Genomic DNA, 12,107 nt, shown 5'->3' on the forward strand with positions numbered 1-12,107 from the left:
TTTTTTATAACTGTTTCAATCTTCTTACTAGTACTCATTCTATTGAGATTTTAAATTTCTTCATGATTTCTGTCTTGAAAGGTTGTATGATTTTAAGAATTCATCCATTTCTTCTAGGTTGTCTAATTTGGTGTACACCTCTTTATAGTATTCTTTTATAATCCTTTGTATTTCTGTTGTATCCCTCATATATCTACTGTTTCGCTTCTGATTTATCTGAGCCTTCTCTCGTTTTTTCCTCAGTGAGTCTAGCTAAAGAATTGTCAATTTTGTTTATCTTTCAAAGAATCAACTCTTAGTTTCACTGATATTTTCTGTTATCTTTTTAGTCTCTTTCATTTATTTCCACTCAGATCTTTATTATTTCCTTCCTTCAACTAATTTTGGGCTTTTGTTTGGTCTTCTTTTTCTAGTTCCTATAGGTGTAAGGTTTAATTGTTTATTTGAGATTTTTCTTTTTCTTGAGGTAGGCCTGTATTGCTATTAACTTCCTTTTTAGTATCATTTTTGCTGCATCCCATAGAATTTGGTATGTCATAGTTTCATTTTCATTTGTATTTAGGTATATTTTTGATTTCTCCTTTGATTTCCTCATTGACACAATAGTTGTTCAGTAGCATGTTGTTTAGCCTCCACATATTTGGTTTTTCCAGCTTTCTTCTTGTAGTTGATTTCTAGTTTTATACCACTGTGGTCAGAAAAGATGTTTGATATGATTTCAGTCCTCTTAAATTTATTGAGACTTGTTTTGTGTCCCAAAAAATGGTCCATCCCTGAGATGTTCTGTGTGCACTTGAGAAAAAGGTGTATTCTGCTGCATTTGGATGGAATGTTCTGTATAAATCTATCAAGTTTATCTGGTCTAATGTTTCACTTACAGCTGCTGTTTCCTTGCTAATGATCTATCTATTGATGTAAGTGGGCTGTTAAAGTTTCCTACTATTATTGTGTTGCTGTCAATTTTTCCCCTTAGGTCTCTTAATATGTTTTATGTATTTTGGTACTCTTATCTTAGGTGCACATTTATTAATAAATGTTATGTCTTCTTAATGAATTGTCTGCTTTACCATTATATAATGTCCATCTTTTTCTCTTGTTACATTTTATCTTGAAGTCTATTTTGTCTGGTATGAATATGGCTACACCTGCTTTATTTCAGCTGCCATTTTCTTGGAGTATCCTCTTCCATCCCTTCACTTTTAGCTTATGTTTGTCTTTAGAACTGAGATGAGTTTCCTGGAGATAGCATACAGTTGGGTCTTGTTTTTTAATCCATCCAGCCACTCTTTGTCTTTGACTGGTAAATTCACTCCATTTACATTCAGAAAATTATTGATAAGTGAGGACTTAGAACTGCCATTTTATCTTTTGTTTTCTGGTTGTTCTATATCTCCATTGTGTCTTTTTCCTTGTGTTTCTGTCTGACATTTTGTTTGGTGGTCTTATATGATGTTTTCTCAGTTTCTTCTTCTTTATGTTTTTTATCTGCTCTAGATGTATGTTTTGTGGTTACACTGAGGGTTTGTATAAAGCATCTTATAGATAAAATAGTCCTTTTTCTGCTGATAGCATTTTATCTTCATTTACCCATATAGTCATTTTCCTCTTTCATTTTTATGTTTCTGTTGTCTCAAATTATTCCATTTTATTTTGTGAATTCTATTATCAGGTTGAAGTAGCTATAGTTATTTTTACTATTTTTTCCATTTAATCTTTATGCTATAATTAAATGTTTAACCACCTTCTGACATAGAGTTGCAGTTTTCTGATTCTGTCTATCATGCTACTCAAAGTTTTGTGTACTTATGCCTTTTCATTTCAGGTAGAAGATCTCCTTTCAACATTTCTTGTAAGGCTACTCTAGTGGTGATGACTCCCTCAGCTTTTGTTTGTCTGGGAAAGTCTTTATTTCTCCTTCACATCTGAAGGATACCTTTGCTGGATAGAGTATACTTGTCTGACAGTTTTTAATCATTTAATATTTTCTGTGTGTCATTGCACTCTCTGCTGTCCAGTAGTTTCTCTTGAGAAATCTGTTGGTGGCCTAATGAGGGTTTCTTTGTAGGTTACTGTCTTTTTTACCTGGCTGCCTTTAAGATTCTTTGTCATTGACTTTTGACAGTTTTAACATAACGTGTCTTAGAGAAGGTCTTTTGGCATTGAGATAATTAGTTGTTCTCTTAGCTTCAGAGATTTGTTTATCCAGTTCCTTCCCCAGGATTGGGAAGTTCTCAGTTATTATTTCTTTGAATAAACTGTCTACACCCTTCTCCCTCTTTTCTCCTTCTGGGATACCCATTATCCTTGTGTTGCCCTTTATAATGGGCTCTGATAGTTCTCATAGAATTTCTTCTTTTTAAAAAAGATCTCAGTTCTCTCTCCTCTTCTACCTGAATTATTTCTAGATTTCTACTATTGAGCTCACTAATTCTGTCTTCCATATGGTCTCTGAGATCTGTCATGAGGTATCTTGTCATGAGGTGTCTGTAATTAATTTTGGTAAAATTTCAGTAATTATTACTTAAAATATTCCTCTGTTTCTTCCTCATTCTCCTCTCTCTGATGTTTCCATACATGTATGTTACACCTTTTGTAATTGTCCTACAGTTCTTGGATATTCCATTCAGTGTTTTCATTCTTTTATTTTTTTCTCTTTTCTTTTCAGTTTTGGAAGTTTCTATTGACATATCTTCAAGCTCATTTGAGATTTTTCTCAGTTGTGTTTAGTTTACAGATGAGCCCATCAAAGAGCATTCTTCATTTCTGTTATAGTGTTTTTGATTTCTAGCATTTCCTTTTGTTTCTTAGTGTTTCCATCTCTCTGCCTACACCACCCATCTGTTCTTGCATGTTGTCCAGTTTTGCCATCAGAGGCTTTAGCATGTTAATCAGAATTATTTTAAATTCATAGTCCGATAATTCCAAAATTGCTGCTGTATCTGAAATCTTGTTCTGAAGCTTGCTTTTCCTTTTCATCCTGCATTTTGGCCATTTATCATATCTTGTTTTATTTATTTATTTTTTGCTGAAAGCTGAACACGATATCTTGAGTAAAAGGAGGTTAGGTAAATAGGATTTTTATGTGAGGCTGTGTTATGGTTAGTAATTATTCTTTGCTGTAGCTGTGGTGCCAGATAATAAAATTTCCTTTAATGTCCTCATTTTTATCTCACTGCTGTCTTTGGTTTTCCCTAGAGACCCTTTCTTAAATAGAGCCTGAAGCATGCTATCCTTTTAGCTGTAATTCCCTGTTATACATAAGCCTATTGTGAGGTGGTAAGGTGTGGGGAAAGACAAAATATTTTATAATCTTTTGATTAGGTCTTGGTAATTTTAGTGAACCTGTGTGCCTGGGCTGTGACCTTCACAAATGCTTCTCAGCTTTTACCCCCACCCCCTCAATGACGAAGTCTACAGGGCTTGGTGTTGGGTATACCCTTCCCCCACTTCAAAAGCTAGAGGGGGCTGGAGTTTGGGTAATTTCCTTCTAAGTTCAGTTAGTGTCTTGGAAAAGCCAAGTGGCTTTGGTAAAATAGTTTCCCTTGCGGGTAGGCCTTTTCTAAGGAGAAGAGAAAGCTCTAGGTATATTTCAAAGCAGTTACTTTTCCCCTACCCCTGAGAAAAGCTTGAGGGGACTTTCTTCTAATCTTTTATCTGAGAACTGGGAGGGCTCCAGGAGGTAAATGCCATGGAAATGTGGGTATCTCTCTAAGGACAGGTCCCCCCCCCCCAAATTTTTAATTCTCAAGTTAGTCCATGCTCAGCCGCCAGTAATTAGGCAACTATACTTAAATATTCTTACCAGTTGCTGGCTCCAGTAACACTTCTGCTCCCTGCAAGATGTGATTCTCTCTATTTGCCTATCTCTCCAATTTGGGGGCAGTAGTTTTTATAGCCTCAGTTCTCTGATGGATCTAAAAAGCATTACTGATTTTCAGTTTGATTCACTTTTTGTGTGTGTGTGCAGATGGGAGTGAGGACTTCCAAGCTCTTCGCATGTCTGACCAGAAACCGATGTATCTTATTGATTTTTACAAGAAAAGATGATAATAAGAAAGATGATAATCTGGTATATTTGGTTATTTCTAGTTTTTTGTTTTCCCATTAATTTTCATGTGTTTTGATTTACACAAATATTTCCTTTTTATGAGAATTTAGTAATAGATATTCATGGTTATGGGAATTTCAGCACTGCCTTTTAAAAACTGAGTAAATGTCCTTCTAAACTAAATGATACAAGTTTAGAAGATTTTATTTGGAATGTAAAATTTTAAATTTTTTCTTGATATCTTATATGTATACAAGCCTACTTGTAAAAGATTCCTTCTTGAGATACCAATTGAATCTTTTTCCAACCAAGTAATTTTCCAGATATTTTCATATAGGTAAATATCCATTTGTTTTGAAAAATAAATCTTGTGGGAGAAAAATTATTCAATTTTTATGACTAACTTTTCTCAATAACAACATCTATATCAATTATATATTACATGATTTCCCTTTTTATGGGAGCTAACATTCATAGTGTTATGACCAATAGAACCTCCTCCAAAATTATTGGTGGTGTTGCTTTGGAAAAATAAAATGAGACTTTGATTTTACTCTGAACTTCCTAGTAAAGTAATAGTAAATTAGTATGACCTCTTTAAAATCCATCGATACCAAAGTCACATCTATGGAACCATTTTTGTTTCATAAAGCAATGGATACTTCCCAACTGCTAAAGTAATTCTGTTAGAGTACACTGGAAAATCCAAGTTATAAATGAGGCACATGGAGCCAACATCATCATCACTCTTTAGGGACAAAAGCACATATGGAAACACTTTATGGATTCATTAAATACCAATCTGAAATAACATAACATCAATATTGGTAGCTCAAAAATGATAACAGCTGACAGATGGCAACCAATTAGAGCAATTAGCAATTAACTTGTGTGTCCCTGTCCCACCTTCATTCTCCTTCACTTGCTGCATGAATTCCTATAATCCCTGGAAATGTGCCTGAGATTCAGTCTCTGCTACAGATCATTGGGATAATATATTTGGGCCAATTACTGAAAATGGATTTGGAGAGAAAGAGCATGTCACTTTTTAGCTTTTGTTTAAAATATGTCTATTCTTTTTAGGGAAAATCTAATTTAAAATATATCCTAAGATATATTTTTTCTAGAATGAAAAAGAATGTTATAAATAAAGTTACAAAACTTTAAAAATATTTATATACTAACACATAAATAGTTTTAATATATCAGTGGCCCTATAAAATAGTTCAACTCAACAAACCTTTCCAAAATATTTTTTTCTTCAAAGCAAAAATACAGTTGTGAAATATATGTCCACTACAACCTATTCCAAGAACATCTCTGTTCTTTAGGCTTTCTTCTTCTTTTTTTTTTTTTTTTCTCCCTGTGTCCCGGCGCTTGAGGATAGAACCCGCGGACTGAAAGCCGCCGGTACTGAAGACATGACGCCGAGGGGGCCGGAGCCCTTTCCCTCTACCTCCGTACATTACGCGGACCGGGACCGCAAGCCCAATCCCCGCCAAGAAAAGGAGGGTCTAGGCTTTCTTAACTGAGCAATAATATTGTTTATTTCATGACACTCAACATTGACCATTACCAAAATTTGTGTTCATATTTTCACCACAGAAAAATTAATTTTTTCTTAATGTTGAACATTTAAAATGATTTTATAATAGCTTTACAATGATATTAGCTGTTTAACCTTTGACAGCATAAGATTCTAAAATATTTACTTCGATTCCATTAACTGAATGAAAAAAATTGAACCATTATTGGCATTAACTGATTTTCTGGCTTGAAGCATCCAACGTGACTGATATAACATTGGCATCATTTAACTCTTTGCAAAGTTCTTCTCTAAAGAAATCAACACAGGCAAACTTCAATGAATGCTCCCTCCCTTTTAAAGACCATCTTAAGTTGTTTTCGCCATGTTGTCTTCAATTAGTAAATGAAGGAACAGGAAGATTAGAGCATGGTCATAGAGGTGGGGAAAAATGTGCCCTACACTAGTTTGAGCCCTGTACAAAGTTATTCCCTAGAAAAAGGAAACAATCTGGGTGACAAAATACAACCCATTCTCTACTTCCCAAACCATGGTGCCCTACAGGGGTTGCATCACCCTGAAAAAGTGGTTGAATTTTTAAATTAGCACAAAGTCACCGACTACTTTCAAACCATGTGTCCACAGAGCTGCTGCTGCCCACCCAGATGGAGCTTTTTTCTAAATCACATGAAGGTTCCCTTTAGACTAGGTGTTGATCTGAATACAACAGTGAGGGAAAAATCCTTTGAAGGATCAGAAGAAAAATTAGCCTTCCCCAAATCATTTCCATCTAGCTCCTAACATATTACGTTTCCAGACACCTTTGATTAATTTAAATTTTATTTGAATAGAGAGACCATTCTGCAGCTCTAACCTCTTAAAGTTCAACCATAGCTGCTCAACATGAAACATTTTAAGGGCTTTTCCATCAGTTTTGGCAAGTTTTTTTGGTCTTTTTGAATGTGCTTCCATATGACTAGCTGTCAAGGAATACTGTCGGAAAAGCTTTTCCTATAACTTTATGGTATGCCTAAAGAGACATTGGTTTGATGAAGTATGTAATTTTTCCAAATATAACTTTGTTTTTCTTTGGGGGGGTTAATTACAAACCCTATCAATTTATAGGGAATTATCATTTCAGTAAAGAAATCATTATCAGCTATAAAATATTCCAATTAAGTAGTTTCTAGAACTAGTCTTTTCCCCAAAGTCCCTTCTAACCTGGTATTTAACATAAGCTGTATTCTACAGATTGGAGGCATACACAAAATTTTGGAAAGGTGAAGACAGAGAAAGAGCTTCTCTCTTCTGTTCTTTGGACAAAATTTCACTTGTTCTTTTTCTAGTTCAGAGAGAGACTGAAAAACAGCTAAAGATAATTCATTAATATGAAGAATTCAACTCTCAAAAGAATGCCTTTTATGATAAAATAACTTTTATCTACAGAAATCCAAAGACAAAACATATACATAGGGCTTTCCCCAACCTGTGTGAACAGCGTGACTGAACTATATATCATTAATCAGATAACAACAGCATTATACAAAATCAACCATAGCATAGCCTCCTTACACAAAACATGTAAGATTAGGGCATGATAGCTTTCATTTTCTTAATGTTATTTTATTCTTTTGCTCATGGAATAGTAACAAAAACTATTGAGTTATTTACCACTCCTTTATTATTTGTGGTTGAGTCATCTTCATTCTGCAAAATAATAACTTAAAAATCCCATATGAATTGAAATGGGATAAAAGAGCTCAACAGATGTAGCTGTATCTCTCATATGAAAATAAACGGAATGTTTTCCTTAATCAATCAGAATGAATAATGTTGATGGGCTTGGCAGTGACTAAATCAGGGCTGCCAGCTCCAGCTACCTTGCGTGATTTCATCTTTTCAATCAGACTAAAAAATGCTTTCCCTCCTTCACACTGGACAACTTCATTTTCACACGTTCAATTTTACAAAACTCAAAAGGAATTCTAAAACCTTCGCCTGTCTCATAAAATGTTTACCAGATATGTCTACAGGATGGCAGCTGTGCTAGCATGTTTCATAATAAGGAGAAATAAAGTGGCCAAGTAAACTCTACTGAGGAGCATAAACAATCATATTCATGGGAGGTTGTTTATTGTCGGTCATGCTACAAGGTCACATTTTTTGGCAATTTTGTTTAAAACTTCACTTAAACAACTGTCTGCTGTAGAACATCCTGGACAACTGGAAGGCTGCCTTTGTTTAAATCAGCTTTGAGAATATGACTGAGTCAGTGACACCCCTTAACTTTCTGTTTTTCACAGGAGTTCAAATGCATCTGTTTTTTGAGCTTCAATGTATATTTCCACAATTATTACCATAACAACCCAGCATAAGCACATTAGAAAAAGAGGCATTTGTCTTCTTTACCAATCCTCCTGTTTACAACATAGTCAACACAGTAAGACCTTCAGGGAATAAGAGGTAAAAGAATAATAAATCTAATATGCTGAGACTTTTGTGCATTTGTTATTATAAGCATTTAAATATATTCCAGTTTGAAATAATTTACATATATGATTATTGCTCTATTGTTATTATCCTATGAATAATAACATTACTAATTGTATCTCTATTATCATTATATAAATATTATTATATAAATATCTATTAAATATCTATTATTATTCACAAAAATTCCATTTTACAGATGAGTAAACTGAGGCATAGAGATTTCAGTTCCTTAACCAAAGTCACACTGCTTGTAAGTGGTGGAAACAGATTCCATCCTCAGCCAAATCTGATTACAGAACTCATGTACCTGACCTCTACCCTATATAGTTTTGTAGGGATCAGTTTTCTTCTTTGTTTCATCTTCTTGAAATATTCCTTTCTACTCTTTCTGAGGGTTCTGGGGTCTCAGAGATTACCAAAGCTAAGCTAAGATTTACACTTCTGTTTTCATGAGTGGTGTTGGGCTGTGAGTGATGAAGAAAGATATATACATAAAAATTTCCAGTAATTACATTCCTGGATTACTTGCAGCGAAGAGAAAGGAAGTCAGTTACATTCTTCTTGAATGCTGCCATTAAGTCACACTTTGGCATTTCTACACTGACCCACAAGTAAACTATGGTTTTCATCATCTTAATCCAATCTGTAGCCATGCTAGTTATTACTAAACAGAGAAGCACTCATTCTCTTATGACAAATTGGTGCCTGAGATATCACTGGTGGGCAAAGGGTCTTCTCTGAAAGCCATGCAGCCTGTGGCCATGTAAAAAAGTATACATCCTAGAAGGTGGTCAGTCATTGCCACCTGGTGGTTAAAGCAATTTAACCTTCTATGTAGGTAGAGAAATCAGCAAGGCCATGGTTGGCTAGTTCACTCAATTTTACTGATTTTTGGCAGTGGAGACACTTATTTAGTGACAGATGGTTTAAAATGTTAAACAGAGTTAATTCCTACCCCAAGTTCATTTCCATCTCCCATATTTTTATATCTCCTCTGGTTATCTTACTTTTCTGTTTCTGCTCTGCTTTCATAGAGTTGGAAAAATATCCTACCAAAGCTCTAAATTCAGGACTTTTCACAATGCAGTCCATTCTGAGACAGACTTTATTATCTCAGAATATATCTCGATTGCCCTGAAGACATTGTTGTAAATTTTTTAAGGACATTATTCAAAGGTTGTGGTTTCTGAAGGGCTTTGGGATCTGATACAGGGAATATATTCTTTAAATATTGCCTGTTGGTATTGTCATGATGTGTCAGAAGCCAGATGTGTGATTTGGGGTCCAGAAATAAAAGAATGATGAGGTAAATATCTAAATCTAAAATGAAGCCAGTAATGACTGGCTCATGACATTAAATAGGCTAAAAAGAGAGGAGAACCAACAGAAAAATTTACAAAACTGGTGCATATAAATTGCAGTCCTTCTGATTTCATTTAATAGCAAGGTGATGGTATATATAAAAAAGATCACGGTGCTTAAAAGAAAGACATACTTTAATTACAAATACAATAATAAACGAATAAAGTGAATATCCTAGTTACTTCTCACAGTTTTTGTCCCAAGGCAAGAAAAGAGCTGGCTAAAGCCACACAAATGTAATCAGCAATCCATGTCCTTCTTTCCTTGGCAATTTTCTGTCTCCATAGTTGTAGAAACATCGTGGAAAATCAAGTGTCTCAGATGAAGTCTCTTCTTTTCAGTTATGGGAATAACTTGGTCCATGTCTCACTCTTTTTGTGACAAATTACCATCTTAGAGAAGGTTCCGTAGCTTTTATTCTATACTGTGTGGGGTGTCTATTATTAACCCCTCTTCCTTTGTCTTTTCCTTCTAGCAGGGACAGAGTGATCTGAGGAAGTATTTAAAATAAACTCACATTTTCTGAAGCCATATTAAAATATACCACACGATCAGTGTTATTACTAGACAATCACAGAAGCAAGCTTTGGACCATTAAGCCGAATAGATAATATTTTGACAACCATTTTAGAGACCATACTTATCTCCTAATCTCAAGCTATGGTTTCACTACCTATACATATATATTTTTTCTAGTTCTATAATCATGCTTAAAAATACAATAAAAGGGGATTAAACACCCCTCTCCCTTGTTGTCAGCACCACATCTCATTGTACATTTTATTTCTACAGGATCCCATAAAGACAGCTATGCATCAGCAGGAAAATATAGTTCCTAACATTCAAAATCAATGATGCAGATAATAGGGAACCAGCATCCTCAGTGTGAGATATATACTGTCCTTGGTCCCTGGCCCAGATGTTGGTAACAACCAATAAACTCTATTATACACATATATAAAAAAAAGCAGCTTGAAGGAATGGGCTGCTTAGCTTAGATTTATTAGGAGACGTCTTTAATATGCCATATGGCAGCTTGGCTCTTGGAAGCAGTGCAGCCTTGTGAAGGAACGGATTGAGGTGTGATGACCAGTCCCAGCACAAGCATGGATACCCTTCCAGGGAAACAAGTGCTTGATGCAGGATTTTTCACCAGTGTCACCCATGATATGTGTCTTAGTAGTCCATTATGTCTCAATACGTTTTCAATCAGAGCCGGGATCTCCATTATCCCCACTGTTTAGAGAAATCTCTATCCATCTCTAGGATGGGGGATGAGAGAAAGAGAGGGCAGGGCTGAGATCCATCATGTTATTTAACCTAACTTCTGCCTTTTATTGAAACACTTTGTGTAGAAATACAAACTAGGGGATTTGCAATGTTTTTAAAAGCTATTATTCAAGTAAATGGAAAAGTGGCATCGTGTAGGTTGTTTGGAATACCAGAGAGCACAAAATAGATTTTTCTTCTACTTGAAGATGGCGGTGTGAGAACTACTTTCCTTTATTCAAACATCATGCCTTCCACACATAAAGGCTTTTTATTCAATTATCTGTATCAATCGTGTGCTTCCTTTTCATTAACATGCAAGATAATGTTATCAATATGTTAAAGCTGATAGGGAACAGTCACTGTGATACATGTGTACTAACTGCATCTTTGCAAGTTAAAAATGCAAATACACTTTCTAGGCAAATGACAGGGCAAGTTTTATGGTTTAAATTTTTGTAAATTTATTATTTAACTTTTTGTAAATATTTCAGGTCCTTGCTGAGTCCAAGAGCTGGAGTTATTGAAAAGGAATGGCATAACATGTTTTGCAAATGCAAACTCAGTGAATAGAGGCATATTTAAAATTAAGCCATGAGAAGAATACACATCACTTATCTGATAATTCTGCTAAAATGAAAAATCTGAATCTAATCATGAGGCAATATCAAGCAAACACAATTTGAGGAACATTCTGAAAAATAGCCAGCCTGTAATCTTCAAAAGTACCAAGGTCATAAAAGTCAATGAAGGACTAAAGAATTTTCCTAGAGTCAAGGAGACATAACAGACATGAAAACTAAATAAAACATAAGATTCTGAACAGGACCCTTTGGCTTAATTAGGGACACTATTGGGGCAACTGATGGGGTCTGTGGCATAGACTGAACCAATAATGTAAATTTTCCGGTGTTGATGGTTGCATTGCGGTTATGTAGGAAGTGTCCTTTTTGGTAGGATATAGAAAATAAAATATTTAGAAGCGATGGAGCATCATGTTAAAAATTTACTCAAGCGATTCTGTAAAAAAAAATGTTCTTTATACTATTCAACTTTTCTGAATTGCAGTTATTTCAAAATAATAAAAATTAAGCTGCCTTTTATCTCTGAATTTTAAATTTCTTTGGTGGCTCCTTGGGAATGGAAGTACTTGCTAATTCAATTGGTAAAAGCAGCCAAATCTAAGAATTATATGAAAGAGATAACTGGCTAATTACTTATCATTATTTCTGGAATATATTAGTGATATAAAATTAAAATAATTATGAAATAATTGCATGAGTAAAATGGCATTTAGTATTTTAATTTGTTCCTAAATCATTTGATTAATTTTTAGGTAATATTATTAAACTGAGTAAATGCCACAGAAACAGTCATGAAAGCATTATGCTATTAAAAGACAACGCATGC

General features: G+C 34.6%; 1 non-coding gene across 1 annotated transcript; it reads right to left on the reverse strand.

Moving 5' to 3' along the window:
• Positions 1 to 5,411: 5,411 nt before the first annotated feature.
• LOC114235845 (small nucleolar RNA SNORA57) lies at positions 5,412 to 5,560 on the reverse strand. The gene has a single exon (XR_003621934.1). It is a non-coding gene; the product is annotated as a small nucleolar RNA SNORA57 (small nucleolar RNA).
• Between the last annotated feature and the right edge of the window lie 6,547 nt (positions 5,561 to 12,107).

Source organism: Balaenoptera acutorostrata, chromosome 18 (genome assembly GCF_949987535.1).
Source record: "Balaenoptera acutorostrata chromosome 18, mBalAcu1.1, whole genome shotgun sequence".
NCBI classification, from domain to species: domain Eukaryota; kingdom Metazoa; phylum Chordata; class Mammalia; order Artiodactyla; family Balaenopteridae; genus Balaenoptera; species Balaenoptera acutorostrata.